The sequence below is a fragment of the Halyomorpha halys genome, unplaced genomic scaffold (assembly GCF_000696795.3).
Source record: "Halyomorpha halys isolate HHAL.00 unplaced genomic scaffold, Hhal_1.1 Scaffold232.1, whole genome shotgun sequence".
In the NCBI taxonomy this organism is placed as follows: Eukaryota; Metazoa; Arthropoda; class Insecta; order Hemiptera; family Pentatomidae; genus Halyomorpha; species Halyomorpha halys.
The window spans coordinates 496,730-509,707 of record NW_027111587.1 but is presented as its reverse complement, the minus strand read 5'-3'; the positions used below and the strand labels follow the sequence as shown (position 1 = coordinate 509,707).

The 12,978-nt window shown below is 30.0% G+C and overlaps 1 long non-coding RNA gene across 1 annotated transcript in view; it reads right to left on the bottom strand.

Moving 5' to 3' along the window:
* LOC136796290 (uncharacterized) overlaps positions 1–12,978 on the bottom strand; it is a 532,642-nt gene that overhangs the window by 147,334 nt on the left and 372,330 nt on the right. The gene's annotated exons all lie outside the window — the stretch shown is intronic.

Here is a 12,978-nt window from a genome sequence, read left to right as displayed (position 1 = left end):
TTAAAACAATATTTTATAATATAAAAAAAATCAAGTATCAAATCTAAGTATTCCGTGAGTAATTATTAAACAGATACAAATTCGATGCATGATTACATTAAATTAATTTTTGAACATTAGAATACTTCAATATGAAGTTGGATAAAATTTATAGCGTTAAATATTAAAGAAACCCTTGTTTCAAAAGTTTTTGAAAATCAATAAATAAATATAAATATTTAATATAATTGCAAGATTTAAAATAATTGAATATATATAAAAATAGAGTTTACTTGGATTAAAATAATCACATGCAACAGAATAGGTTTAACTAATTACATTTGAACTGATTGCTTTGACTAATTGCTTAGGGCTTCTATTTATTTTTTCCTTCATCTACACTAACGTAATAGTAAAAATAATTTACAAAAGTAGTATAAAATACAAATGAAATATAAAAATGATATAAATTACAAAACAACTAATTCATGTAAAAGTATTTAATAGGGATATATATGACTTTTTAAGTATAAGAAAGATGGCTGGTCCAAAAGATAGGGGAAGAGAGCCCCGAACGTCGATAGTGTACGGTGGGGAAGTTTTAGGGAGGATTTTAGCCACAGTAAAACTTACATTAAACGATGTCATGGGTTCAGAGTGAGCAAACATTCATATTTGTTTTTATTAATTAGTTTCATCGTTTGAACTTCTATATTACAATTTTTTTTTATCCTGCCTTTAGGTCAAAAATAAAAACAAATATTTTCTTATGTTTGCCTAAAATGTTTCGAATATATCCCTCTTCAGTATCTAATCTGTGGCAGTATTATTGGGTGAGTTACAGGTTTTAAAATATGATAAATACTATTTCAAACCTAATATTGTTTTTGATTTTTGATCTATTTGTTTAATTAAAAAATGTTTCATGATAATAAAAAATAAGAATAATAGTCTGAGGAACAACAATGAATCATCAGAAAAAGTTCAATTAATTAAATGATAGGATGATCTTCAGCAACGTAAAGTCATTAAATGTAAATTACTGCTTCAAAGGATAAGTTTCAAAAGCAACACTTGCAGTTAGGGCGCACAGATCGTACATCACAAAGAGGTTTGCAGCTTAGTCACCTCACAGAGACCCATCCAATAGAACCATTAGAGCTCATTAGCCACAGATTAAACAGCAGGTTGTAGCCTCGTACACTTCACGCCAATTACTCAGGCTCCTACTAATCCTTGGATCATCCGGACCGCAAGTCCCCTAGTCGCAATCCGCAATACCATAAGGTGATACGCGATAGGTTGCCACCCTGATTGCTACTGGATGTGCCATCTTTTGTTTTATATTTTGAACATCAACAATTAACATAATCATAAAATATTATTACGTCTAAAAACATGTTCTCAACAACTTATGTGGGTTTCAATTTCATTTCGTCCCTTTCGAATTCATTTAAGAGATCCCTAATACCACGTAGAAGATTCCTGAAAACCGAAGCCTTAAAATTCAAATCAGAACCATAGACCAAAAAAAAAACTCTTCATCCTGTGCCAGAACATCTGCTAATAACACCTCGTCGATGAGGCAGAAGTAAGTTAAGCAGCCGAGGCCTCAATGGTCCGAATCAACACATCAGAACAGATACAAATAGTGGGCCCTGTTTAATGAAGGCTTATTTGTAAACTGTTTGGATCAGGCAGTCAGCTGCACCTCCACATGGCCAAGTCTTGTCCGCTCGGGAGTAAACATTCATTATCTCCGGAACTGCCTCTGGACCACCAGCATTTGATGAATCAAGAGGATAGGCACATTAGTGCCCGTGGATTTACAGAAAATATAATGTTTTATAACAGTATAGGTTGATACCTTTTGCTGGTTAAGTTCAGCCTTTAAACCATTAGTAGCTGGAGTACTACTTCTTGCTACCGTTACGAAGCAAATTTAATATTGATAATAAAATTTTGATCAGTAATAAGTTTTATTCAAACATAGAGCAGTAATTAAATAATTGTTTTTTTCTTCTTCTTACCTCCTTTATTAAATAGGTAAATAATATTATCAATATAAAGATAAATAATATTATTTATATATATCTAAATACGTAATTGGTGTATTTAGATATATATTAATAATGTTGTTTATCTATTTAATAAAGGAGGTAAGAACAAGAAAAAAAACAAATGTTTTATTTCACAACCCCTAACGATAGCCGAATGTTCTAAACCATATACCTCTGGCAACATGATATAATTGGTTTAAATTAGCTTTTTTTAAAAAAATTATATATATGATGATAAACTGAAAATAATGGGTAAAGGATTGTAAACCTTTTCATCACTGAAAGATGATCAATGTTGTGGAAACAAAGATTGGACAAAGACATAATTTCTCAGACCCGTCTTATGTCGCGCAGGTTTAAGATACTTTAGTAAAATACGTAAAGTAGGCCTTATAAAGGAATATAAAAGAAACAAAAAATAAATTTGAGCCATTGGCCCATCCAATATCCAAGTCAAGATTGGTCACTCCAATATTGATCGCCAAAAGGTATTAAAGGGTTTAAATGTGACAAAAGTTAACTAAGTTTTAGTAACAGAGATCCTATTGATATAGGTATTGGGTTTTGTAAAAAAATGTTGTCTAAACAGCCTTTCATTCCAGGAAAAGTACAGTGGATAGTTATGTACTTCAGGCACTTAAAAGGTAAATAAATTAGTTGATAATGATAATGAACGTCCGCCTATATACCTCAGCCTGATAGCCTTAGGTTAAATAAGCTAAAAGATATACCATAAGTGGAATCATGGCGGCTCTAGGCAATATCTTACGGATTCTTCAGTAGAAGAAGTAAACTGCAGATGGCGAACTTGTGTGGTCCAGGAAGAATCCATATTTGTCACCACAAACTACTTATAAACTTAGTTTAAGTCTCCAGATTAAAATTAATGACGGAAAAAACACGGTGGCTGTCAAATAACGATACTCAAAATAGCAAAAATTCATTGGTGACATTAAACAGTCATGTTGTACTGTCAACGGCAGTTAATGAATAAAATTTAACTGATATAAAAGATCGTAAAATGTGTAAATACATATTGTTTATATGAAATATAAATTTAATAAAATAATAATAGTTTTTATATGATAATTTTGTCTTCATTCGAGAACTAGAAGTTGAGAACTACTATTCTGCAAGTACTAATCTAAATAATATATAATTATCAATTAAAAAAAATCACATAACGATCCACTCTATTTTTTCCGGAAATATTAATAAATAATAAATAATATTTAATTTGAATAAATTCCTTTATTTTCTAATACTGTGTCAACTAATTGACATATATAATACAAATCAGCTTGTCATAATAATTGCTATCGTAGAAAACAATTGAGAAAATAATGAACTTTAAGAAAAATTATAAACATTTAATTCGGTTGGTGTGTTAAAACTGGAGGCAACGCCCAGAGTTAGTTACGACTTGTTTTATTGCGCTCGTACAGCAAAGCTAGAGGCCATCCCTAAGTCTATCTTGTGACATGTGTATCTCTCTCATCTAATCACACAGCTGGGAAGAGCTGTACTTTATGTCGCCTCCAATCGCCAAGTTTATTTCTTCAACAAGCTTCTTTTCTCAATTGGGGATTTGAAGTAGTGCTTAGAGAAGAAAAGAAAAAAAAGAGAAGGATTAGCAGGTTGTAACCATAGTGGAACCGTTTTTAACACAATTATGTGTCTAAAAATATTTAACAGTTTTATATTAAAAGAAGGTTGTCATAAAAGTGTATGATGAGTAGTTCTCTTTGAAAACTATATATAGTATTTCCGTTGTACGACATATCAATTGAGCATATCTGTAACAGTGTTCAATAACTATTTTGCTGTATTACTGTTATATTATTTCAAATAATTAAATTTGAACTGATATAGAAACTTTTGAAGCTTTTACTTTGAAATGAAGTTTTGAAAAAATTTGCAGGCAAAAACATAAATTAAATATCAATTATCATTTTATCATTATGTTATATTATTTTTTTTTTCATACACATAGTTTGATTATGTTCATTTTGTTTATTCTTCTGTTTGTATATATTTTAAGAGAGATTTTTTTTTTTCATTTATTTATTTTAATTTTATTATGAATGTGAATCATTCATCACTATTACCTATTGCCCACCCCGTCCCAAAAAAAAAATTAATTATTAAATAAAATTGAATTGAATATTTCACTACCTTTGAAGAATTAAATTTCTCGATATGTTAAACATTTCTTATTTTATTCTTGGATTTGGTAATTCAATACGGGGAACTCAATTTCAAGCGAAGGAAGAAGTGTCTCTCTTTCTAATGATCCTCTTTTTCTTGAGATCACAAAAAGGAACTTCGCAATATATTTAGCGACTGGAGCAGACGGAGTTCTAAATTTAACTGATGCTATAGCCCACGTGCGAGGTGTTTAAATTAACGTCTACTAATATAAAACCGTCTAGTCTCTGCGACAGGTCTCTGAAGCTCTTTGTATTCTAAGTGGACCCGCTGCAATGGTCTATGTCTAGAATAAAGTCAGCTCTCAGTTATTTTTCCATGATTAAATAAAATATATATCAATTAAATGTGCATTAATAATTAGTGCCTTATTAGCAGGCAGGGAGTTATCTTGATTACTCCTAGATTAGATTTTAAGCCATAATATAAAAAAAAAATTTTTTGGATTACTAGGATGATGGAAATATGAAAAAAAAAATCGATATACGGAATAAAATAAAACAAAAAGAAGTTAAACCAATAACAAAAATTTGGAAACTTTGGAAAGTTCACAAATCACACACTACATCATAAAATATCATGCACCCACAGTTTACATAATATTACCACAGTTAATAAAACATATTTATTCAATATTTATAAAAAAAATAATTATATAAAAATCTTTTTAACGGTCTTTGTGGTATATAAAAAAAATTAATTGTTGATGGATGCATTTGCACTAAAATTGTGTTTTTGCCATTTTAATTTACACTAAATATTTGAGTTTGTGAAGCATTGCAGTCTTTTCTGCTTGTAACCTAGTTCTCACCTGAGGACACTTTTGAGCGAAAAGAAATTGCAATTAAAGTTGATTGTTATTGCTATTACTAAGGTTTAACTAGTTATTACTACTACAACTACAATTCTTCATCGGGTTGTAAAAATAACAAAAAAAAATTGTAATTTAACTTTCACAGTTTCAAATTTCATTAAATGGGAAATAATTGTTACAATAACTACTTTTTTCCCTAAAACTTCTTGAGATGTGAATCAACATGTTTTATGTATGATACTCTTGTTTTAAAATAAATTTTACTGGCTCTCAATATTAATGGGCAAACTGAGGCCAAAAAATTGAAATTTTTAGTGGTTCAGTTCTACAAATAAAGGTTATCTTCTCTGTCAAAAGTTAATTGATCCACTTTTCAAAACTAAACGTTTAACGGTAAACTAAGATCCTCCAACAAAAAATATTTCAGTTTATTTCAAAATTAGAATTTTCCCGTATCAAATGGATGTTGTAATCTGCTACTAATCTACACCATATGCTTCAATAATATTTTTTTAATATAAGTATTTCCAAAGGGGATACATCAACTTGTGATAGCAAACTGCTCAAATATTCCTAATTTTTTTAAAATTTATTAATTCCTAACAAGCAAAATTTCGATATACTAGGAATTTTTATTTCTTTTAATTTTAATTCAGATGTATTTTCAATGATGAGTCAATTATCTTTATTATTAATTATTTATTATTTTTTACATATGAGGAGAACATGAGCACGTTCAGTGAGAAACAAGATTAAGTAAAAATGTATTTATACTTCTAAATAAGAGCCAACATTTCGGCTAGAATTTCAGGCCAATCAAATAATAACGAGTTGCTAGTTGGCCGTGGATCATACATATGAGAAGATTGGGGTACGGTCAATAAAGAACAGAAATAAGAAAACAAATTTTTATAAGTGCCAATGTTTCGGGCGGAATTTCAGGCCTTTATCATAAGATAACGACCATTATGATATGTCTTGTTTATTTACTTTGCTCTGATAAAGGACTGCAATTGTGGCCGAAACGTAAACACTAATAAATTAGTTTTTACTCATTTGTGTTCTTCATAGACCAAACAATCATCTTCTCATATGTATATGATTCACGGTCAACTAACAAATTATTATTATTTCTTACATTAACCTGCAGTTAAATGAAGGATTATGGAGGCGACATACGCAAATATTTTACATCTTCATCCAATTCTCTGAACAGACAATTTTTATTTCTTTTAAAATTTGTTTATTTACAAAAAAAAAGATCTTTTTAAATAATTGAAAACAAATAGACCATGAAAAGATATCTTCCGTCGAAGCCTGTATGCAATTTTAAGTAAAATACATAAATCACAAAATTAAAAAAAGAAAAGTTATATGCTTTAAACACAATGCTTTTAACAAGTCAATTAATTATAATAATAATTAAAACAATAATATGGTATTATTTTTAAAGAAACAAAACAATAATATCACACTGTTTACCAACCGAGCTCTTTCCAGTGTAGCTCACCGTACATAGTTGGTAAGAAAGCGTAGTCCAATCAGATCCTTTTAATAAACTGAGTAATTGTTCTGAAGAGCAGGTCCGCTGCCCAAAATATTTTATTAAAACTATTTCGATAATTATTTTTTACTTAAATGACTTTACTGCACACTATATATATCTATGAAGCTACCTCGAATAAATCTTACTACATTCTTCTAATTCTTATTATGTTCTATATAAAAATTTATGTAAACTAAAATTATTTAGCTCTAAGCCGAAACGAAAGTTTTCTGGTAGACCTCTGTTCTTGGGCTGGGTGTCCTAATGAATTTATTGCTTGGCTGGCAAACGCTGCGCCTTGTCAAAAGCGGTAACTTCTACCAACGAGACAGGTTCTTCCCTAGTTGTAGGGCTACAACAACTTCCACCCTCTGTTAGATACTGCCTCGAAGAACGAGAAAATATGGTAACTCATAAAAGGGAACGCAGAGGGCTCCCAGTGTTTCAGAGTAACGACGGTATTACTATCAATATTACTTTTTATAGTTTCTTAAAAAGTTTTTATGTGTCCCTAAACGGAGTTGTGTAGAAGGCTATATTATCCGAAGTACATAATTTGTAATTACGTACTAGTAACTATAATAGTGAAAAACACTTAAGGCCGTAAAATAAAACGGCTTTCTAAGCTGATGGTAATTATTATATCAAAGTTTTCCGCCTCCGCTACTGTTGAGGCAATTTTATCTGTTCTATCGATTAATAAAGTTCAGCTTATATGAATGTTTCGAATTCTCTCAATATTTACGAGTACAAATAGCTCTTCATATTCTCATGGAGGGCTGAAATACAAACAAAGGTCTACATTCAGATATTTTCAATGCTGCTATGTAAATTTATTTAAAATTATATGTAATAATAATTTTAAATATTTTTAATTCCTTATAAGATTTCTTTGTTTCAGTGAAGCATAAGTATAAACAAAAAATAACAAAAGTAGAACATAATTATCAGCAGATAATCGAGGTTATGCCAATATCGCTGTATCAATCCTATATTTAACAGTCGACTCTATATTTGAACTTAAAGAATCAATGCTTAAGAACCATGAAACTTGGATTGGATATATCTTTTAGTTTTCTAAAAAGTGACTCACTTTTAAGATTAATTTGTTTTTAAATAAAAGAAATTTATTATATTCGATTATTATACACTTTTACTTGTAATCTAGGCGGAAATTAATTTAGTTGACTCAGTCTCTATTTCATGGATGATGAAACAGAATTTTGGGTTATTTCATATCTATATTTTAGAGGGAGTCCCTTCGATAGCTCTTCAGGTTTTATAACAAGAAAACTGTGAACAAAGTTATTTACTTTTGGGTATTCTAATGTCCCATTAAAAAATAATAAAATAAAAAAAAACTGTGAATCACACTGAATTATCTCTAAAAAAAAAATAAAAACACAACAAATATACCGATTGTATTTGTAAATGTATATATATTGTAAATATATACATATTGTATATATCACTAATTTTGTTATTTAAAGATGTCTTGGAGGAGGCCCCTCACCTCTGGATTTAAAATAGCACCTTTTTTTCGAATGGATAACTCATAAATAACAAATAAACATAACAGGTAACCTTAAAATACCAAAGGTAGTTAAGTTAAGACCCAACATGAATTACTTTTCTTTTTTTCACAGTAATGCACTTATTAATTCACTTTTTCTTTCTGTTTTAGAGCGATCGGAAAAAAATAAAATAAAAAATAAAGATGTCCAATACTAGAATTGGCGATACTCCACCCTGATTGCATATGCCTGACTGGATCAACCAGCTGGGATAGTAAAACAGAAAGTACTAACTTTTATTATTTTATTTTGTCTCAAATTTATCAATTCTTTTTTTGGTAACTTAAAAACATTTAATTTTCAAGTTGTTTTTTATTTTGTTGTCGTATATTCTTCGAAAACAATTTTATTGCTTTTTCTTTTCTATTGAATGTCATTGAAAGAGGGTTGAGGTGCATTTTATACCTTTTTTTTACCTCTAGACAGTTTAGAAGGCTTTGTGAATATCTAATATATACATATATATTTCTTTTAAAACTTATGGTCACCTCCAGTGGCAGCCTTTGGACTAAATGAGCTGAAATTCGAAAATTATGGTACTTTTATAATAATAATAATAAAATAATATAATAGAAATTGGGAAGAATTTTTATCTGGAGGTCCGCTTCGTAAGGTTATTAATGTTCCGGGCGACAACTCAACAGATCAACCAAATGCAATGATAGAGGGTTGAATTGAGATGATGTTAGAGAAGTAAGTTTTGTGGGTGTCAATTTTCTTATGCTATCTCTTCATTTTTTTCAACTTAAGCATTAAAGAATCAATAAAAAATCTTTTAAACGGGTTTCTGAATAAAATGAATAGAAAGTACGACCTTGTTGATAAAACTTGACTGGTCACGATTTTTTTTAAATTTTATTTTTGTGTCAGGCGTTCTACCACTAAACTACTGATGCTGGAGAATCAAAATAAATTCTGACAAATCCCATCAGATCACCTTTACTCTCCGTCGTAAACCACTACCCTCCTGTCCTACAGTATCCTTTCTAAATACTCCACTAACGCCTGTTGAATAAATTCGATACTTAGGACTCCATCTTGACAAGAAACTTACTTGGAATTCACACACAAGACTGAAACGACAAGAAACTGCTCGTAGATTCCGATTGCTACAACATTTACTTGACAAACGCTCTAAACTTCCCATTTACTACAAAAAATTAGTATACACTAAGATAATCAGACTAATTTGGACATATGGAATTGAGCTCTGGGGCTCCACCAAACCATTAAATTCCTCCCGCATCTAATCCTTACAATCCAAAATCCTTGATGCTCCATATTATGTACAAATAAACTCATTCACAAAGACCTTAACATCCCATTCGTTGTAGATTTGGTCCAAAACAGATGTGCGTCTTTTCATTCCATACTCCTTAACCATCCTAACCCATTAATTCTTAATCTTTCATCCTTAACAATCCCTGATACTTCTCCGAGGCGTCTGAAAAGAATATGGCCACGGGACCTTCTAATTTAAATTAATGTTTGAAGTTCCACCACATTAAATAAATAGAAAAAAAAATTGTTATTTAACACGAATTTAAGTGTTGCTTAATAAATTCGAAGTAGTGAAATATGAAAATTGGTTTGACAATTAATATAATTTATTACAAACATTGCATAGTTTAATATTTCATTAAATTAGAATATTAATTTATAGACTCGGATCTCTAAATTGTTGACCATACAGACGATTAAGCATAAAAAGCTCTTTTCTTCTGTTTTCTCCCTACATTTTAAATTCTTAGAGAATTTCTTGTATTGTATTGTGTAGAGGTGGCGTAGAGACTACGAGAGGAGAATGACGTTCCGACAGGCTGATGGACCCAGCGCTGATTGGAGCTGTTTGGGAATAGCGTGCTAGCCTAAATGTGTAATTGGTCGGCACGCCATTGAGATAACCAGCAGGTCGTGGGAACCTGGCATCGTTTTAAATATACAATTTATGTTCCACTTTGGTTTATCGTTTAACGACAGGTTGGTTACTTGCCTAACATACATGTGTATTACCTCTTCACATACAATTAACAAACGAAATCTAACAAATTTTTATATATGTCAAAAAACAACTAGTCATGAAATCAAGGAGTTTTATTAATTAAGAATAAAGATCCATCGCGTCCAACCTAGTCAAAAATATTGATAAATAAGCGCTTCTAATGTTTGCCTCCACATTTAGCATATTGATATTTGAAGTTTATTAGCGATGATGTACTAAACACACTTGAGGTCCAATATCGATTTTGAAACATTAATATGTTAATAGCATGCATCTATTATGTTGTTACAATATCAATAGCATGTTAACATGTTGTTAATAATAATAGAATTGGTATCTAATCATAAAGTCTATTACTGGATATTGTGTGGCCCTACATTTAACAAAATATGATAGCACATGTATCTTTTGATACATAAAGAATTTGTTTAGTTAAAAATAATAGCGCTCACTGTTTTCCAAGGTTTATACATTTTTCTATATAATTATATACGAGAAGATTAACCACAGCAGTCGGGAAAACTGGCAGTGCAGTCAGGAGAATATAATGAGCAATGTTAAATACAGCCATATCCTCGACAAGAATATGTAATTAAAAAAATATTCAAGCTATCAACAAAGTGATGAGTGTTTAACTTAGAGAATTAGATTTGAGAAAATGGGCCAAAACGTCATGTAATTAATAAAGGATAATTGATATTTCAAGGGTTTTAAATTTTCCCATAAATTATTATATAGAAGGATTTATTTGTCATATGTACTGATTAACAATGATAGTGATGTATCGTGATCATTAAATTAAAATATATATGTATATACAATCAGTGTATACAGAAACAGGAAGTATTGAGATTATGAAGAATGTTAGACCTAATTTTTCAACGCAAATACATATTTTAAAGTCAACTAACCGAGTCTAACAAAAATGGTCTGGGTATCTGTGAATAATTACTGTAACAAAACTGATTAAATTGTCATATCAATATAAAATTAAATTGTACTTAATGTCAGGAAGGTATTGAGCTCATGAAAATAGTCTGAGAGGCATGGGCGAACCCAGCGAGGGCAGCTGGCCCTCCCTAGAAGTAAAATTTTTTTTTTCTTTCTAGCAAATAATTGTAATAACTAATGTAGTAAAGCGATAATTTTATGTGATTTTCTTTAAATTTTTGTTTCATTCACCTTTTCTGTGCTGAAATGTCAGGAGATATGCCTAAATGACCATATCTTGGGCTTACAGTGTTCAAAACCACAGATTTTGAAATCAGCTTATATGATCAGTACTACACAATTTAAGTATATCAAATTTAATGTTCTATATTTAAGAAAATTTACCATCTTTCTTTGTTGGACCTAAATAAATTAGATCTATATAAACTAAGAAAGAACTTTTTTTAAATTAAAAACTTTATTTATTCATAGATATTACAGTCTGCCACAAAGATATTGGGCAATAAATAATAGTGATGACTGATCACATTCATACTAAAATAAAATAATATAAGAATAAAAATAAATGAAAAAAAAGTACATACAAATAAATAAAATCTCTCTCTAAATATATACAAACAGAATGACGAAGAAAATGGACATAATCAAACTATGTACATAAAAAATAAATAAATAACAATAAAAATAAATAAGTAATCTTCAACCACATGCATAATCTTATATAAATTATTTACACTATCGGCCAGAGGATCCCTGAGCTCACTCTTTGATATCCCCGCGCATCCCTCCCACCGCGTCACTGGTAATGAGCCATTGGAGGCTGAGCAAGTGCGTTAAAGCCGCAAAAACAAAACTTGCCCAAACAGGATGAGGTTTGGAGATTGGATGAGGCTGTTACAGGATCAGGTTAGGAGGATAGCGATGATTAACTAAAAAGAAGAAAATGTTTTTTTTTTCAGTTGAAAATACATTTTAGGAAATAAGGGTATTATAGCATATTACGCTACATTATAGATCTGTACTATGTTTGCGGGTTTATATGATTGTTATGACAACAATAAAATTATAAATTCACTTATCTATATATGTTATTAATTTTTACTCAAATGCAAGCGCCGCACTAGATCTTAATTCATATGATGCACCGAATTTTAAGACATTTTCACCACAATATTAATCATCAATGTTAATCATCTATAATTTTTACCCATTGACAAGTCTCTGTTCAAAAAATATATTCGAATCATTAAAACTATATTTAACAAAAAATAGCAAGTCTTGAATAAAACTTGAGAGTATGATGAGAATGATTAAAGCAGTATGATCGAAATACAAATTTAATATATTTTACTAGAAAGGGACCGTTGAATTAAATATGAAGTAAATAACTATAAATTGACCAAAATAAATATTACATTCCAAATGTATGCATTGATATAATATGTATTTATGGCCAAACAGATAATGTGTAGGTGTAATGAAAACATGAGTTTCCATTCATTTGTGATAAGCTTTTAGGCGTAAATGGTTTAGAATGGAGAAAGTTAATGTATAGCGATGGAACAATTAGAGGATTGGAGTGACCTCATGAGCTACCATAACAGCACTTATCACCCTATCATATCCCCATCTATTCTTCATTGTGTTCATTCAACCTGCCTCTGTTACCGATTCTGATATCCTTTATTCAATAATTCCTAGTATTGTTCCAACTGTTATTCTAATGTATAAATGAGAAGAGGAAAATTGTTGCCAAATACATTACAAATTGAAATCTGTCTATTAAATAATATTTCGAGATGAAACCGTATATGACTAAACTGCTTACTCAAATTTATATATAT